This window comes from Myiozetetes cayanensis, unplaced genomic scaffold (genome assembly GCF_022539395.1).
Source record: "Myiozetetes cayanensis isolate MyiCay16 unplaced genomic scaffold, myiCay2020 scf12, whole genome shotgun sequence".
In the NCBI taxonomy this organism is placed as follows: domain Eukaryota; kingdom Metazoa; phylum Chordata; class Aves; order Passeriformes; family Tyrannidae; genus Myiozetetes; species Myiozetetes cayanensis.
The window spans coordinates 21,749,439-21,768,367 of record NW_026086826.1 but is presented as its reverse complement, the minus strand read 5'-3'; the positions used below and the strand labels follow the sequence as shown (position 1 = coordinate 21,768,367).

The following is an 18,929-nucleotide window of genomic DNA, read 5'->3' as shown; positions in this document are numbered from 1 at the left end:
TCAGTCACTCAGAAAGTTGATATCTCTAAATTAGATTAACAAATGTTGCCATTGTGAGCCAGCTTTATGTGTGGCTACATTTGCAGAAAATGGATATCGTTTTGTGTCTTTAAAAAACTAACCAAAACAAAACCTCTTCAGTTATGCTACCTTTGACCCTTACAAAAATTCCACTACAGTGGGCTTGAAGCAATGGGAAAAGACTGTAAATATGTTTAGACAGGTGGTACAGTCTGAGGCCTTCTTTAAGGAAATGGAAAACAATACAGAAGGTCTTCATTTAGAAATGTTCCCATATAATGAAGTATGCTCAATGTATTTCAATGCAGAATGCCTTTTTTCAGTGATTCTCACTTGTCATGAAACAAAGTACGAGTTTTCAAACAGAACAATTGAGAAGTAGTCTCCCCCACATTTCTCTTTCATGCTATGTTAACCTCACTTATTTTACATTTGTGCAGTAAAAGAAATGACAGCCAAGTCAAGTTTCTAAATTTAAAACCACTGGATGACAAATCTTTGGCAGGGAGGGATGCACAATTCTAATCTTCGTTTTGCTTTCCATCTTCTGCTATAGAGAGCTAAGGAAAGAAGGAGCAGGAAGCTCATTAAGATATTGTAGCCAAAGGCCACAAGCTCCTCTACCATAAAAGTGTCAGATTTTCTTGACTGTTTGTTCTCCCCTTGAAATGTCCAAAACACACAGTGAATCCTGAGGGTATCCAGCGTGAAATAATTGCTGTCTGTTGTGTGGATATCCCAAAGAAGGGAAGGGAAGGACAGGACACAGGCACTGCACAGTGAGTTACCCAGCAGAGAGGTGTTAGAGGGGGACAGAGCAGAGATCTACTTGTTAGTACAACAGAAAGGTTGGAATTCAGCCAAGGCCCACTGGCCCTTTCAGTGGCCTTGATGTTCTCACAGTGTGTATTTGAGGATCAGGCTCCTTTCACCAGGAGAATGCTGGAAACACACGATGGAGGAGGCCTAACCCCTTGGACCCTGCTGGGATGATGCTAAATGTGATTCCCTCTGCTCATTGCTGCAAAAATGACCCACATAGGTACAGGTGTGATGCCATCTCCTCGGAGAAACAACTCAGTTATGCATCTAAAAAATAGATTTATGTACTAGATACACATTCAGTGTTAGTCCCTATTCCCCTTGAACTATTTCTTATAGGTCAGGATTTTTTTGGTACAAATTTAAATCAGTATTTCGTCCAAAAGCCTCTTGATTCCTCTTTGAAAAGGACAGGAACTTCATCAGCTTTTTAAGTTACTCAGGTTTCACTTCCTTCATTAGAGTGATGATAAATTTAATTTTTTTTTTTTTTTTGCATGGAAAAAAAGTTACCCCAAATCTAACGCTGAATCCGAAAAATTCAACTAGAATAATGGTGCTGGAAGAATAAGCTGATGAATGATTCTCTAGATGAAATGATGTAAAATTTATTCCCTGAATGTAAATACGAAACTGACATAGGGTGGTGGTTAGAGGAATATTTTCTCCTCTTAAAAAAAAAAATACAAACACCAAACAAGCAACAAAACACCAAAATCAAACCAAAAAACAAAAGCACAAAACCGATGTGTTTTGTGGAACTGAGGTGTGGATTTGATCATAACATAAAACAGTAAAACTCCATAATTACAAACAAATACAACTAAAAAGTAAAGGTGCCAGTGAGGTGAGGAAGGAGGAAGCTTGGATTTAGAAACAAAATGTCAGATGAATCCCACAGATTGCAGTTATAATGTCCCATATTTTGTCTTACTGAAATTTCGTGAGGCTCTGCTTGCTTTACTATTTTGTATTTTGAGGAAATTACGACAGAAACTAATGAGATTGCAACCTTTTTATTTTTTGAGGTTTCCACTAATAATGGAAGTGTAGATTTGAAGTCCTAATCTTTCCTGTGTCAGTTTAATAAAAGTATTTATGTATTTTCAAACTGCTCCATAAAAAGGCACTATTTTACTTGCATTTACACTTTTAAGTAAAATTGGTGTAACTTTTTGTATTTACGGCACCAGTTCCAACATTTCCATCTTTATATTTTGCTGTTTGCAGAGGAATACAGTGATTCAGGGCAGAGTGGTTTAAAGAAGCAGATTGGATGGGGGTAGAAGAAATGGGTAAGGAGCTGCTAATCAGCAAATGGATTTCACAAGAGGAATCTGTCTCTAGTTTTAGAATTTTCTGAAGTGATGCTCTGAAGCAAACCTGAGCTCTGGTCCTGACTCTGCAGAGGATCTGGAAGGAAGGACAATCTCTCCTCCCTGTCTCTAATATATTAGGAAAATTGAAGAAAGCTGGTTTTTTAAGTGTTATGCAAGACTGAACTATTATATAAGACCTACAGAAGGAGACACCTGGTTGTTTGGGGGGTTTTTTGTTGTTATGGCTTTTTTCAGCTGACATGAAAAAGAATTTTATAATGAGGCACAATTCAAAGATGTTTTGCTTTAATTTCCTTTCTTCAGGTAAAAGGTGTAATGAAAGCACTAGGAATGGTTGTAAGTCAGAGAATGAGGGAAATATGCATTCACAGAAAGAGCTCCTGTGGACCACTCTCCGTGTTTTAGGTGCACGTATTGCACGTAGAGGAGGCTGATAATTCAAAAGAGTAAATGAATCAAAGCACAAGCACAGTGTCCTAATTTCTACCATGCTATTTTTTCTGCATTTAGTAAGCTTTGTGACAGTTGTAACAAATCAGTTTGGAGTTTACAGAGAATAAGCTTCGTGAGTCTTCTCCGAAAGACAAAATGTTGATGTTCCAAAATAGCAGAAAATTAAATGAATTTATATTTGAGGTAATCTAGTTTTTCTCTACCTCATTTAGAAACTTGACTACTTTTAGCTTTATTCCTTTCCATACTTGCAAATCACTTTTACAAATATAGCAAGAACTTCACCTTAGGTTGTAGTTCTGAAAAAAATGTATAACAGCCACCTAAAGCAATAAATCACATTTCCAGACAAAGGGTTCTAAAGTTCTAGAAGAGAAGGATGCAAATGGCTGCATGCACTGATACACAGCAGCTTCAAAAGTGATGATCTTCATGAGACGGCAGGAGAAAAGAGTGTGAAAATTTACTTCATTCTGTTTATCTCAAGTCCAGCTCTTCAGTGCTATGTGTTTCCTTCACAGAAACAATGTCTGTTTTCAGTCTGCAGAAGTAGTTGAATTCTCAGCTGTGCAAAAAATACAATTATGACAAGTACACTTGACCTTCAGTGAAATTAAGGAGAGTACCACCTGCACTAAATATGTCTTGTAAACAGTGTCAGGAGCAAAGGGATACAGTCTGGCTAGAAATCAAATCCAGTTGCATAGCTTACTGCAATAATAACATTTCAGGTTTCTTTCAAGTTTTGACTTCTAATGGTACCCTGCTCTTAAACAAGGAGTGTTGATGAGTTGTTAGCAGCTGTGCTGCGAACAGGAGCACTCTTTGTGCTGAGATAAAGTGGCCCAGCTCTAGAAATAGTCTGTCATGTAATAAACAACTTTTTTTTCCCCTTGATTCTCTTGCAGAAAACATAAGAAAACTGTTTCAGGACACACTTCCCAGAATATTTTTGACCCCTTGACCTGTGCCTACTCCTGGAATAAACTACTGTAGTAACACCCATATTTTACTTTATAGAAAAATCTCCCCCTAAAATCAACCCCCTTAAAACTATCTAGATAATGAAGATAGACTAAATTAATTTTTATATAATGATGTCATAGGAAAAATAACAAAATATTCTTCTAGAGAGACACAGTATCCTGAAAGATGCTTCACATATACAAGTTAAAGGAATGCTTCAGTCCAGATGCAAACACATGTGCCATAGACATTCCCTGCCTGTAAACCCTTATCAGAACTCTTTCTATGCAAGTCTCACCTTGCAGTAGTGCTGTACACAGAAACCACGTTATCCTGGGTTATTTTGACTAGACAGTTCTGACTAGTAGGGTTTTCCATTAAAACTCCCTGCTGCTCTTCACCTATTTTAAACCCGTCCTTTCCCTCCTTTCTTTAATGTCATGAACATTTCTCAGCATAGCTCAGTGAGGAAGGAATGTGGGCAAGTCAAGTTAGTTATCTAAAGGTTTGAAATGTCTAAATCATCATTTCCAATAATTTTTAGGCACAGTTAGCTAGTATAGATCACAAAATACAGGACACATGTACTGGACAGTCTTGGATTTCCAGGAAGTTTTATGCTGATGTTGTAGGGTGGGTTTTAGTACATGGTGTTATGTACTAACAGTGAAAAAGATCTTCAATGCCAGGTCAAAGCCGAGGAAGCCATCAGTCTGGCAGCCTAGTGTGAGTGCAGGAAATGGGTTCCTTGCCCACAGTGGCCAGAAATGCCCATGGTAGGCTTTTCAGAAACAACACAAAGTCTCAAATGGTCTTGAATATGATGGTAACCCAGCTTAAACTTTCTCCTCAGCAAAGTTAAATCATAGACCTCAAAAATCCTAGAAGCTACCTACTAAATATAAAGCACAGAAGAATGATGGATGAAGTGTTATGTGTGTGCTGTCTTTCATATTATCTGCGTTGCTGACAACTGTAGAATCTCTAGCATTTCATATTTAATATGCATTTTACTACACTCCTTATTTTTGTAAATCAAAATCAAAATTGTACAGACCTTATATAGTTTAGCTGTCCATTATTAGTCTGTAAAACTGCTGTTTTGCTTTAAAATTTAAATCGGTCCTGATATAATAACTCTACAAGAAATCAATTTTTTTTTTTTTCTGAGGAAAATGAGGTGTAGTGGCTTGGCTGTTTTGTAGCAATGGGTTCTGGTTTTGTCTTCCCATTTCCATAGCAAAGAGAATTAATTTAAGGGAGATCAATAGCATTGCCAGCATACGTTGCACGCTCTCGCTATAATTCTCAGTGCTGGGGAGTATTTGACATGAGTTTATACTTAATCTTGTATCGTGTTGTATAGAATTATGCAAATTAAACACCCTTAGAAAGAAGCTTTTGTTTTTATTAATTTAATACAGTAATACTAATAAGAGAAAATGTGTAGAACAAATCATTGTGTGTCGTTAGGATTAAAAAAAAAAACAAAACAAAAACAAACAAGTGCTAACCCTTGATATTGGGTGGGTGTAGTGGATGTTGTGTAAAGCACTCTGCACTTTGCAGTGTGTGAAACCTGCACAAACTTTCCAGTAATGTTAAAGCACTTGCAAAAATGTTGCACCTGGAGCAGGGAGGAGTGAAGAGGGCAAAGGTCAGCATTAGGCATTAAGACACTGACTAAACAGACTTTACACTTGGTGAAAAGTCCAGACAACCCCTGCAGTGTCATCTTACAACTCTGGTTTTCTTCTTTTCAGGACATAGTAATCCATAAATACACTCAAGTCACCAGCAGCTTAGCTCTTCCCCCGCTTCTCCCCCTTTTCAACTCTCCTTTCATTTTTAATTCTTACATAAAGATCTGAATTTTTAACCCTTTCCAAGTCTTTTAATCAACGCTGGGAGCTGCTTTTCTTCACTGCTGTCATTTACCAGACTTATCTTTTTAAATCCTCTTTTTTGAAAATTATTCTCCAAGAAAAGTGGCTTCAGAGAAACAAAAAAAAATAATGCTTGAAAACAGTAGCACAAACTCAGTGTATGGATAAGACATCCTGGGAAATTATTAGATTTTTATTTCCAAAAAAAAGGCAGCTACCAAACTATATAATGTACTTAAAAGCAATATTTGTTTCTGAAGTTTCCTAACTGGAAAGTTTATGTAAAATATCTCATGGGATGTAGCACAAAATTTGCTTCTCCAGCTACTTCTGAGCTTATTTGTTTGGATAGATGAAACCAGTTTCAGCTGGGATGCTGCAAGAAAAGAATCATCTTGCTTGCCATTGTTTTTTTTTCAATCAAACAAACAGAGAAAAATCTCATCAATTTCTCTAAACTGGAGAAATGCAGAGGTAAAACAAAGAGGTTTTTGTACTTTTATCATACAATTAAGTCTTTCAGGTTTGCATCTACTACACTTAGTAGCTGAAATCATGAGACCAAACTGATTTTAATCATTTTATCTGATCCCATTATCCACATCCCATGGCTTAAGAGTCTGGGTAGACTCCTAATATAGTCTGGAGCCCTGACAGTAAAAATAGGCTGGCGAAATACAGCCCATCAGTTGCTTATAACTGTGCACATTTTGCTGACTTCCTCTCCTTGTTCTGAGCACTGCACGAGGCTGTACTTCCATGCAGGATATTTTCCTCTTGCCTACTTTTCACAACCCCACCCCTTCTGCAAATCTGCCAAGGTGTTCAGCAGGTCTGTCGCATTCCCTTTTTCATTAATTTTTTACATCTTGTGAGCAGCACTGACACAAGGTAGCTGAAAGTCTGAGTAGTTCTTTCATACTGGGCACGAATATTGATTCATAGAAACAGCCATCAGAAAATGATTTCTTTTCTTTTGCACAGAGATCTCCTATATTTACTCAGGGGGGTGGGAACAAAGTTTCCAGTTACACGTGTGCGACATGGTCATTTCAGTCACAAAATGGTGGCCTGAAAACATCTCCTATCAAATCTCATGGTCACTGCAGGCTCACTGATTTCTGTTCTCGCACAGTGATTTTTAGTGTTGCTACCCAAGGGTTTCTAACTTGGATATGATGGTAACCCAGCTTGTACTTTCTCCTCAGCAAAGTTAAATCATAGACCTCAAAAATCTTAGAAACCACTTACTAAATATAAAGCATAGATGAACAAACATTACATTTTGTCTGTGCTGTCTTTTGGTCTGTTCCATGGTGGAAATCAAAGAATCATCAGTAGAAGCAGAAAGGTGAAACTGGGATTTAATGGGGGCAGAACCAGCAAAGGTATTTACTTCTCATTGCAACGTGCTCTGTAGAAATTACAGACCTATTCCAGCATGACATTTTAAGCACATGCTGATCTTTGAGCATGGAAGTGATTTGCTGGCTCGCCTTTAGGCTTTAGAAGTAGGAATACACTCAATGCCATTACAAGATCAGATCCTTGGTGCACACACACTAGAGGCAGAGAGTGTCTAGCGCTCAGGTTTGGTACTCCTGGTGACGCAGTGCAGCATTTTAACCTGCAGTGAGTCTCACTGGTACCATGGGACAGTCTATTAATAACCCATTACAGGAGTCAGCATTTTAGTGTTAGGCCTTCCATGAATGTTGAATCTAGAGCATCATTACAGATGGAGTAGTATCTTCCATTCATCCTATATTCTGGTGTTTTGTTGCAGGTTACCAAAAAATAAGAAGTGAATGTTCAAGTACATGGAGAACTTAAGAAAATTAGGCTAGAACTGAATAATATTAATCTCTTGAGAAACAGGCTTTGTGTCTTGTCTAGCTATAGAAACACCACACCAAAGATGATCTGATTTAATAGCAGCAACAAAAGATCATTATTTCTGTCTAGTATTTTGTGTTCTTTTCAACCATCTGAGGTGTCTCCACTACCCTTTGCTGTGGTATCTCAATGCTGACTTCATAATAATAATCACGTATTCAAAACTTCAATTCTGCTAATGTGACGTAGATGAGAAGCCAGGGAGTTAAATGATTTGCCCAAGGCTGTGAACCATCCTGCTGGAGAGCTGGAGAATCAGACCTTTTACCATGTCTGCCTGGCCAGACGCAAGGTCTGTGCTTTGTTTTATGTTCTCAGGCGTGTTTCTTCACGCAGATGTTATTTGAACTGCATGCTTGACATATAGCAAAGGCCATACTGCCCACTGCATTCTCTTCTGGATTGTTTTCCACCTTAAACTTAAAAAAATATTGGAATTTTAATGCAAACCTGCTTCAGCTGAAGAAAAGAAGGCTATCTTATTGAAACCGTTTTCATTATTATTTTTCAGAAATTTTATTCTACAGGTGTTTGGTTGTTTCTTGACTCAGGCTAATAGTGATAATGATACCAGCAACCACCCAAGCATAATGTCAAACTGAACTCTGAATAGGAGAGTTAATATGTGCAAAACAGTACAACAGTCATAAGTCTGTTTCTGATTTTTTTTCCAGCCAACCAAACTTGCTCTGTATTGCTTTCAATTGGTCTTTTTTCCCCACTCCACTTCTCTTCTGAAGGATTCATTTTAACCACTTACCTTATCCATGGGCTGTGTAAATCTATGGGTGAGACTTATGTGCAAAGTCTTTTGCAAGCTCAACTTGCTAAAATCTCCAACATTGTTGCATTACTTCACACGTATCCCACTAATTCCAAATAAAATAGCAGGTAAGACTGTAATGGTGTCATCTGTGCACGTAGTTTTGTGGATAATGTTTGTGTGTGATACATACAGTATTTACAACCCCTACTTGGCATGTAGATCACACAGACACAAGTGAGGCTGATCACCAACCCACGTAGTGTGGGTGGGATGTGTGTGTGTGTGAAATCTATGTGGGCACACTAATAGCAATTGAAGGTTACAGATGTTTTAAGGATAAACAGTGGAAAAATACATTTTTCTGACACTTCTAAAATGTGGTTTATAAAAATTTGATTAAGTACCGTATCCTTCAAATTTTCTGCCTTCGTTAGAAAAGGCAAAGCATTTCGTGCTTTAGTTCACCCACACCTTTCAGTCTTTTTGGTCATTCTCTGCTTGAGTTTGTTTTGGCAGTCTTGTTTCTGTTTTTATGGGGTTTTTTAGGTCTTACTATTTGGCCATTAAATGATGTCGAGTACCTGTTTGGCTGGTGTCTGATAGGCACACGTATTCCTTGTTACATGCATTTCTAAAAGAGGAACTTGCCATGATTTTTGCCTGCATGCTACTAGATTTGTCGCTGTACAAATAATATAAATTAAATATTCTTAATTATTGCATCTCATACTAGAAAAGATTCAGGACAAAGGAGAGATTGATGCAGTGTGCCTTACAATGGTCCTACTGATTTCTCTACTGGCCTTTCCTCTGCACATGGTCAATTAGAATTGAAAATCCTGTGCTGATTTCATTCGCTGGAATTTTTAAGCAGGTCAGGAAGAAAGATGTTATTGAAAGGAAAAGTCTCATCTAAATAAGAAAAGAACACGTGGCCATCTGGTCTAACTGTACCATGCTGAAAGTCATTTAGACTCTGCCGTAGTTTGAGCTTTGAAACAGTTTGCTAAAATATCAACCAGAAATCTGTTTACATTAAAACGCTCTGTCCTTTTTATCTGTAAAAATGCAATGCGTGGTTCTCTTCCTATCTGAAATGCATGAGCTCATTTGACCCCATTACCTTATTGAGACTGTCTGTGTTTCTGGTAGGTTCTCAAGTTACTTCAGCTCTGCAAAGGTATAAGTGAAACTACCAATCTTTTGAAAGTTTTGGAGGTAATCTTGAGCTCTTTATTCCCATGACTAAAACTCACACTCCTGCTTGCACTAGGAAAGGCTCAAACAAGCGGATGCAACAGGAAGCATAAGGGGAAAGGGGGAGAGAAGAGTTTAAAAAAGGAAATTAGAAGCTGAAATTGTGTCAGTAGCACCATGGAGTTTGCACAACCAACTGTAGGCCACAGGCTAAGAGACAAACTGTAATAGATATCAAATTTTTGAGGAATGGAGTCATAAATATGCATGAGCTTCCACGATTGCATTGTTTCAACATTCAAGCTTTTAAAAATTTTAAAGAAGTCAGCAAAAAATACAGAGGTCAGAATTTTTTGCATTGGGTAAATCAACTCATTGCTTAAAAAGCTAAAACACATAGCTCCAAATCCCAGGTGGCTGGACAACAACAGCAGGAGGATAATGCCATACTCACAGGAACACTGGTCACTTGTATCTTCTACCTACTTAGTCAGAGCTGCTGAACACCCAACACTCACCAAACCCAAGAGACCTCACTGGGAGAAGGGGACAGTGTTGAACTAAACATGAAGGCAAGGACCCTGTATTTACATTCTCAGGTTTAATGCTTAATTCCTATGTGATTAGTCATTACCTTTGCATTGACAAACGTTACATAAATTGCCAGTTGAAATGCCCTTCTAATACAACGTAGTGTATAAATCACTTCTGAAGTTTAGAGGGATTGATTTGCATAGGATTTCAGTCTTCAGGAAAGGATAAAAATATGATTGCTTATTGTCATTACCTTAAGAAAATGAAAGTCAGCACTTCATAATGTAGCTGCAGGCATTATTTCAAAATACATTTTTGAAGCAAAATGTTTGAAACAAGTGACACTTTTTTTTTTTTTTTTTTTTTTTTTAAGGCATAATGTGCCAGGTAAAGTAGAAAGAAAATTATCACCTTCATATACTGACCATGTGTACATGGCATGTAGCTTACAAGTACACACTTCTTTTGTATGACCATTGTGTTGAGTTTGCTTGTGTATTTCACGTCAGGGATATAAAGTGTTCCTTTAGAAAAGCATTATATCCCTTGTTTAAAAAGAAATAAAATACAGGAATACAAATTTGACCGCAGCTCTTGATTCGCTTAATTTTTCTGAAATCTCTATTCTGGAATTTTTTACCTTGCTGTGGATATTGCTGCGACTACGTGCAACCTTTTGTTTGCATGTCTCTGCTGCTATTTGGAAAGGAAGTTTTTTTTAAAGACTAAATGGGATACTTATGCTGAGTTCCTTTCCTCTTAGTGTTTACAAGCAATATTAAAGAAAAAAAACCAAGAAAAATTCCTCTCTTTTCATTGAGATACTTGTTAGAGTGACTAAAATATAGTTTAAGCCTTTTCAGGGAGTAAATTAAAAGCAGTGTACGTAGGTTGTGTGTTTAAAAATATATTTTCTTCGAAGTCTTTTTCACACAAAGTTCATATTAAAAAACAAATATTAGTCCATCATGTGTATCACACCATAATTCGTACCGGAAGACAATGAAATTCCAAAGAATTTAGAACATAGGTCCGCATGGCACGCGCTTAAAAATTAAATAGAATAAGTGCTTTGAATCTCCTTCTCCTCCGTATGTCTCTGCTAACCCCACCCATAGCCACACCAAACGTAGAGCAACTATTCTGGGGAGCACTGCATTCCCAAGACCAACTTTCTGGCAGGGTGACACTGGGCCAGCCGGCATTTCTCTGGTCTGTGGCGACAGGAAGGCCGGGGATTGCAAGGCCAGCAAACCAGTGCCCTGCCACGCTCCCCTTCTTCATTTGAAGACAACCTACTTACAAAGCATTTTGCTACTGCCTTGTTTAAAACTACCATAAAACTGTCTAGGAGCTCGTGCTAATCTCTCCAAACCCAAATGTTTTCAAATGTTTCAGTTTGATGGGCATTCGGGCGTGGGTATCTGGACAGTAGCTGTTTGCCTTTATGTAATATATCATATGAATATACAGAATCTTTACGTAGTATTCGAGAGCAGCACGGCAATTATGTAAGTGATGCATGAACTTAACATAAAATACTGCATTGACTGTAAAGCTAGAGTAGAAATCACAGTAAAATGGGAAACACTGGATGCCCCTGGTTACACTGTGTTGGAAAGTGTGTGTACATGTGCGTATGTTTTGTGCAATAATGTGTATGTATGTTTACAAAGTTTCTTATTTTGTATTTTTTGCAAATCATAACAAAGTTGAAACTGAGCCTGGCCGACATAAGGAGGAGAGGCTTGTGTTTGTCTTTAATCTCCCTGCAGCACGGTTCAGACTTCTGTCTGATCTGCACATAGCAGAGCAAGGGGCTTGCCGTGCATTGCGTGCAGGCTCCTTGATTGTGGAGGGGGAAAAAAAAAAAAAAAATCTGGCTGGAATCCAGACAGGCGAGCGCAGTGCTCTGTTGATCATTGTGTCTAGCCTTCAGGTGTCTCAGCTCACAGTGGGCGGCGGTTGGGGGAGGGGGAGATAACAGGAGGGCAGACAAAGAATAAAACGGTGTATTTAAAAAAAAAAATTAAAAAATCATATGTAAAAAATTCACGGCAAATCCTTTTTTTTTTTTTTTTTTTTAAATGCTTCTTTTAACGTTCCTGTCCCTGCAGCGGGAGCAAGCAAACATCTGTCCTGGAAGATTTATTTAAGCCATAATTAGTAGCGTCTGGAGTCTTTCAACAATTTCTCCTTATTGCACTTTAATTTTTTTTATTTTTTTTTTAAAGAAGTCTGCTCATCTTTCACTTAGAAACTGTTTTCACTTCATGCATTATTAGAGATCCAGCCCAGCCAGGACTGAGTCAGATTTCTATTGTCTTTGCTTTTTCCCTTCTGATCGTAGTTTTTCAGAATCCAACTTTTAGTAGGGAAAGGGGGGTGGGAAGGATCGTGCAGGCAGGGGGGAAAGATCTTATTAAAGATCTTATGAACATGTGGGTAAAAAAAAAAAGAGCAAAAATACAAATCGGTGCTGTTTATTATACAGTTATTCATTTGGGTTCAATTTCTTTTCCGGGGAAGAAGAAGGAAAAAAAGCACTGCTTTGTCTGTTGCTTCTGTTTGAGAACTCTCATAAATCTTGCCCAGAAAGCAACTTGAGCTGAAGGAGATCTGGCCAGTAAAGCTCTGGGAAGCAATTTCAATGTCTCCTGCTATGGATATTCTCTTCTTTCTGCCCCCCTTCATCTCCACTGCCCCCTCCACCCCGACTTTCTGACGTTATACCGTGAAGAGCCCCACACCCTTTCCCACCCCACCAGGAATCTGAGTGAATGCGAGCCACAATCTAGAGGTAAAGTTGCTTATCAAAAAGCCTCTCCTCACGCTGAGTGAGTCCAGATATTATACTGGTGTTTTTTTCAGTCCAGCCATAAGCCTTTCTAACACTCCCCCCCGTTGGCTCGCCTCTCCCCCTCCCCCCGTGGAAGGGGTGGGATGGGAACCTTGCTCGACTTCATTGTTCCAAATGTAAGAGCTATTTGCCCCAAAGTGTCTTTGCTGTCTTTCATAGCTAATTATAATAACTGTCAGATGTCTGGAAAGTCTGGGCTGCCCTTGCTGGCGGAGTTAAAGTTTGCCTTTATGTTTTCCCCTTGGGGACAGATCAGGCCTGATTAGACACAGAGTACAAATAAAAGTGAACAACATACGTGTGTAGGGCTTTTTGTCTTTGTTTTTCTTTATGAACAAAGCAGCACGCTGGCTATGTCAGGAAGCAGTGTGTCATGCAGCGTGCATGCAGGCACTGCCCTGGAGGATAACTCGCTTTTTCTTTTCTCCTTTTTTTTTTCCCCCCCCCCTTTCTTTTATTGAAGCACGCAAGAAATATTCCTGAATTTTAGTATCACTTTAAATACTTGTTCGTTTCATAAGAAAAGTAATCATTGATTTAAAGGACGTAACATTTTGACAATTTTAAGATATTTGCTTTTCTGGGTGAAAATAAAAATAAATAGACCCCGTACTCACAGTTTTGTTGTGCTGTGCAGGTCGCTGTCTCCTTCTGCAGAGACGAGGAGGGTCAGAGGGTGTCAAGGGTGCAGAATCCCAGATAAATTCAGGAGAAATGTACAAATGTGCTTCCTGAAGTCGCCTGGAAGTCAGCCACTTGTGCTCAGACATCCCATTGCTGCTCTGCACGCTATACTATCTGCAGTTCTGAATTGAACTAAATACTGCCCATGTGAAAGACAGAGGAAACACAGTCATGTGGGACACACAAATCCACTCTATTGGCTCTGAAGGCACAACTTCAGCATTCTTGCATTTCCACCATTGGTTAACAGTTCAGGCTGAAACAGTCTAGGTCCTCCTAGTGAGTCCGTTTTCCCTTTATGTGTGGAAGAATGACTGTAGGATTTTACAGTGACAGGATTAGTTAAGAAAGGGACTGAAGTCATCCCTTTGACTGAAGCTGGTGGGTGGGGATTGGAAGCTGTGCTTTTCTCAAGTCGACGTTTTTCCTTTTCTGCCTGCATTCCTAGTGTCAGGAAATGCTTGCAGTTAACTTGGGCAGCAGAGAGAAACTGAAGTGACTTTTTCAGGTTCAGGGATAGGGACCTGACTTTTAGAGTAATGCAGTGTTACAGACTGTACAATGATTTTTACAGGAATAACTAATCTGCCTTGCTAAAATGTGGTTGTTCTCTCTTTTCCAGTTTGTTTTTTTTGTTGTTGTTGTTTTGGTTTTGGTTTGTTTGTTTGTTTTAAGCTCAGGACGGACTGTATCGGGATCATTTATCTTGAATTTTGCGTCACATAAAGCACATAAATGAGACCAGCGGTTCCAAAGCCTATACTAATTCAACAACAGAAAAAAGATTTTACAGAACTCTGGACCTCTGGGGAATATTATGATATGGACATAACAATATTTTTAAAGAAGCAACAAATTCCATAAAATCTATAATTGCTGATATTTGAGAATAATTAAGCTATAAAGATTAAATAGAAGGGAAGGAGATTGACTATCCCCTATTTTGGTATTCTGTCATTTGTCTGATTTAGTTATGCCAGCGTGAGCAGTAATTTGAAACGGTACTCAGTCATGTGTGACATACTTCTCCAATTAACCCTTATTAAAAAGACCTTTCCCAAATCCCACATGCATGTTTTCCTACAGCTACAGAAAATAAAGGTATGACAGATTTGTCAGGTTTTGTGTCCATCCTTCCGTCTGGGCAGATTTATTTCCTCCTTTGTGTTTCCGGGGCTGTGTCTCGTGGAGCTCTAAATACACCTAATGTGTGGTTCCTGTTGGTGGATTGTTGAACTTGGGGCCTAATTTAGCAGTTGAAGTGCTTAAATATGCTTGGAACATTACCAGAATAATTAATCTGGAATAGTAAATTCATTGTATGTCTGTGGTGTATGCAAGACCAAGCGCAGGCTGCTCTGCTGGCAATTGTACCATGTACAAGGTCTTATTCAGCACCTTGTGCCTGGCCCTGGGTGTCAGGGCATCGTTTTGGTTTTACCACTCAAGCTTGTTCAGTCCACCTTAAAACAATGCTTCTTCCTCTTTGGAGTTCACCCTCTTAAGCTATTTATAAACTTTTATCATTACCTCACTGACCACCCTTGTCATCACTTAGCTGAACACCATATTCCAGGTGTAGCTGGATATGGAAGAAGATATGGAAACATTCCTCCATGGCCTGTGACCTGGTATGGCTGCAGCAAATCAATATGTGTTTGCTTGATATGTGAGCAGGAAAATATACATCTTAAAAATAGACTCACACACCTGACCAACAGGATTTCAGAGAAAATGGATACACTGCATGTTCTACTCTGAGTTAGGAAGAAGGCCTCGCAAAGGCCTTCTTCGCTTCTAAGTGCTGAGAACATGCAGAGTGTTTGTTTTTCTTTAGCAGGTTCGCTTAAAAAAAAAGTTTAGTAAAGTAACGGTATACAAAAGGTGGAGGTGGTGGTTGTTGTTTGGCTTTTTAATATACATAAAGAAAGATAATTGTCTGGTTTGCATAAAATAAGGCTACAGCAGTAGCATCAAAACTTTCTCTCCACCCTCCAAAAATGTTTTCAGCTCCACTGGGCTTTCCACATCTGGACTCCAGAACACTGAGGGAAGAGAACTGAAAACCCTGGGAGATATTTTCTTTTTTTTTCACAGCGCTGGTGGTCTTCATAATTTTGGTTGCCTTTTTTTTGTTGTTGTTTAATTCAATTAAAGAGGGAAGAAATACTAATAAAAAAAGACCTTACTCCAGAGAGCAGTAAACTCTTTGGTTTTAAGACCAGTGCATGGTCTTGTCTTAAATACATCTTTTTCATGAATGTCAGTTTCTGATTTTAAAACACTGCAAAACTATTTAAAGAAAGGAAATAAACATCTGAATCAATTTAGTATTGTTTAGCTCTTTCTTCAAACAACTCATGAGTGAATTTCATGAAAAGTTAGGGAATCTCGAGCAATGATTATTTAACTGCATTTCTCGAATCATGAATCAAAGAGATGACACAAGCAGACATTTTTGTGACTCCTGGTATTTCAGAGAGCAAATTAATACTTTACCTCACTGTTGTTTCCAGAGAGAGAAATGTATCTTTACATGTACTTGTGTATTTAAATGGACATTTTATTCTCTGTATCATGTCTGTTGGAAAGAAAACAAAATGAAGACTTAGGCTACATCATGTTCACTTCCCTTGAATAATAAATTGCTTCTTTCTCCATTATTGTTACTAAAGAAGAGTTCATAACTGTAAGAGACAAAGAAAAAGAGCATCTTAAAGTTACCACAATGTGGAAAATGACATTACTCTGCAAATTCTGTTATTATGGTGATGCTTTACACGTGAGATAAGATGTTGCTGTGTGAGCTGGGCTGTCAGAGTCTGGAGATCGCACTGTTACTGCTGTGTGGTCCTCTGTGAGCATCCTTTGACAGAACAGATTTCTGTTTCTGGTTTTTGGGTAAGGGTTTTTTGGGGTTGCAGCTTTTTTCTCTGATCTAGCAAAGATTGGTAGAGACACATAATTCCTGTTTAATACAAGTCCTGTTCTTAAGAATTTTTAGTGTCCCCTGGGCAGGAATTCTAGGGAAAAAAAAAATACTGAAGTTAGAAATTACAGTTACTAACGTAGCTTTTTCATTCTTTGGAAGTATTAGAGAGCATATGGTTTGTGTGAGAGCGTGGAAAAGTAGGATGGCCTTGAACATTTCGTATAGGGTGCATTCCCAAACAACTTTGTAAAAGAGCTAGTGGGTTTTTTCCTGTGTAAATATAAGCTCCATGACTACTCGGGAGAAGGAGCAGATTTGCCCCTTGGCTTCTTCTTAGTAATGTATACTACATTTAGAAAGGCAAAAATCAAAAATTCAGATAAATTTCTTTCAGAAATACTTAGAATAAAGGCACTTGTGCAGTTTGTATGTTGATGTGTTGTCTTGCACAAGTGGTTACTTCTAAAAACATTGTAACTGTTTCCTTAGAAAATGAAATTAAATTCAGCTGTGTGTATGATGCAGATTTCATGTTGCCCAGCACTTTCAATCCTTTCCCTTTTTCTTTCAATGGAAAATAATTGAATTTTATAGACTGTGTATTCGCTTACGACTTTGCCAGAGAATTCTTGCTGTTCTATACACCTTTGCTTTTTATAATTCCACAGTAGGTGGTAATTGCTAAAGTTTCAATCCTATATTAGCTGGTAAAGTCCCTTGATGTTGGTAATGTATAAGCAAAGAAGAAATCAGTCAGAAACAAAATCCCAGGAGATACTGGAGAAACAGGAAAAAGGCAGAGAAGAAGGAGAGTCATTGAAAATCATTGAGTGAGGGAAGTGGACAAAGGGCACCCAAAAGCCATTTCATGGAGAGTAATTACCAAAGCCTGTGCAGTGTGTGCACGTAGTTTGGAAATGTTTGTATACCTTAGTTAAGAACAGCCCTAAGCGAACACGAGTTGTTTTTCAAATGCATCTGGTACAAGGGGTTTGTGAATAAATGTTTGTTCTCATCTCCTGCACTGGGAGGGGGGACACCAGCTGAAATATTGTCTGAGCAAGTCATCTCTGCTGTATAGGAACCAGCTGGCCAGGTTGCAGTACCTACCATTTACATACAGGAATATCTCCAGCTAAGCTGTTAATATCATAACTGATTTTGTGGGGCTTTTGGGGGGGTTATGTTTTGTTCGTGTTTTTTTCCACCTGGGTCTTTTCTCATTCCTCTTTCTCCTCCAACTGTTTGTGTAGAAAAAGTGAATGAAACCACATGAGATAGTGGGAAGATTTTCAGCAGTCAGACAGGAAGCTGGTATCCCACTAATAGTGAAAGTCAGAAGAACTTACTCCTGTTTCCTCTGCAGGTCTGCTGTCTGTTTAGGGACAGCTCTTGATGGTAGCTTAGATAATAAGGCTGCAATTTAACCACTACAAAAAACCATCTCAGACTCAATAGGTTCTTGATCTGTGTGCTGAAATTCACGTACATGTTGAGCTATTTGTTGTTTTGTATTTATAAACCCGATTTTGGTTACAAGATTGTCGTTGAGGAGTTCAGATCTCATCAGCATCTCATTCAGGTGAACTTAAAAAATTAGGAAAAAAAAATCAAGGGTTTTCAGCTACCCCATTCTAACATTTTTACAAATTTATTCAAGTAAAAATTAAAATATAGTGTTAGCAATCGTGTTTGTAGGAGAAAATTTCTAGATGAAACAGAATGTTATGTAAACAGTGGGCTGGTAGCTGCAGTGTAGTTCAGAGGAATTTGAGTGATACAAACGTTTTAAAGCTTGTCTATATTTAGATCTCCATAGAATTATGATATCTAGAAAGATTTGATCAACAAAGGTAGAACCAACCATGCTTTTCATCTGATAAACCTTAAATTTAAAATATATAAAACCTCTTGTAACCATTAAGTACCATTAAAATGAAAGTTACTTGAATGATTTCTATATCACACCTTGTGTATTCTAGAAAGTCTGATGATTTAAATAACGCCCTTTTTTTTCCTGGGCAATTTCTTCAATTTTTTTTTTTCTTTTTTAATGCTTTTTTTAATCCCTTTTCTTTGGTCACTTATTCCCTTAAGTCCTTTCAGTATAAACAAATTATTTCCCCCAAAAACCACATGCCTGAAACTCAGGTGGCTCAGTTTTCACCCAAAAAAATGAAAGCTTTGTAGGGGCAGTCAAACGTGGTGACCATAACAGGTCTTTTTCCCTCAGACTCCTCTTACAAGGTTATGCAGCTTTTTCTGATTTCAGATGCAAATTCAGAGGATGCCCTGTTAACCCACAATAATATATAAACATGTATATTTTATAAATTATCTATCAAACTTTGATTGTGTTTCCTTATAGAAGTATACAACTGGCATTTTAATTTCCTTCCGGATTAAAATTGGTTGCAAAATCTAAAACTCATCAAAATTTTGTGCAATCCAGTATTTGGTGGAAAATGTTAGTATTTAGCAGTTCATGTTTCAAATATAGAAGTCTTTTTGTTGAACAACTCCTATGAGGTCTAATTCTGAGTATTTTTTATTGAATCAATCACTCCCTGGG

The 18,929-nt window shown here is 38.1% G+C and overlaps 1 protein-coding gene across 15 annotated transcripts in view; it reads right to left on the bottom strand.

Moving 5' to 3' along the window:
* LOC126635382 (uncharacterized) overlaps positions 1-13,747 on the bottom strand; it is a 94,548-nt gene extending 80,801 nt beyond the window's left edge. For all 15 annotated transcript variants that reach the window (XR_007627698.1, XR_007627691.1, XR_007627697.1 and 12 more), the window contains exon 1: positions 13,359-13,747. The gene's annotated coding sequence lies outside the window, so the exon portion shown is untranslated. The remainder of the gene's footprint in view (positions 1-13,358) is intronic.
* Between the last annotated feature and the right edge of the window lie 5,182 nt (positions 13,748-18,929).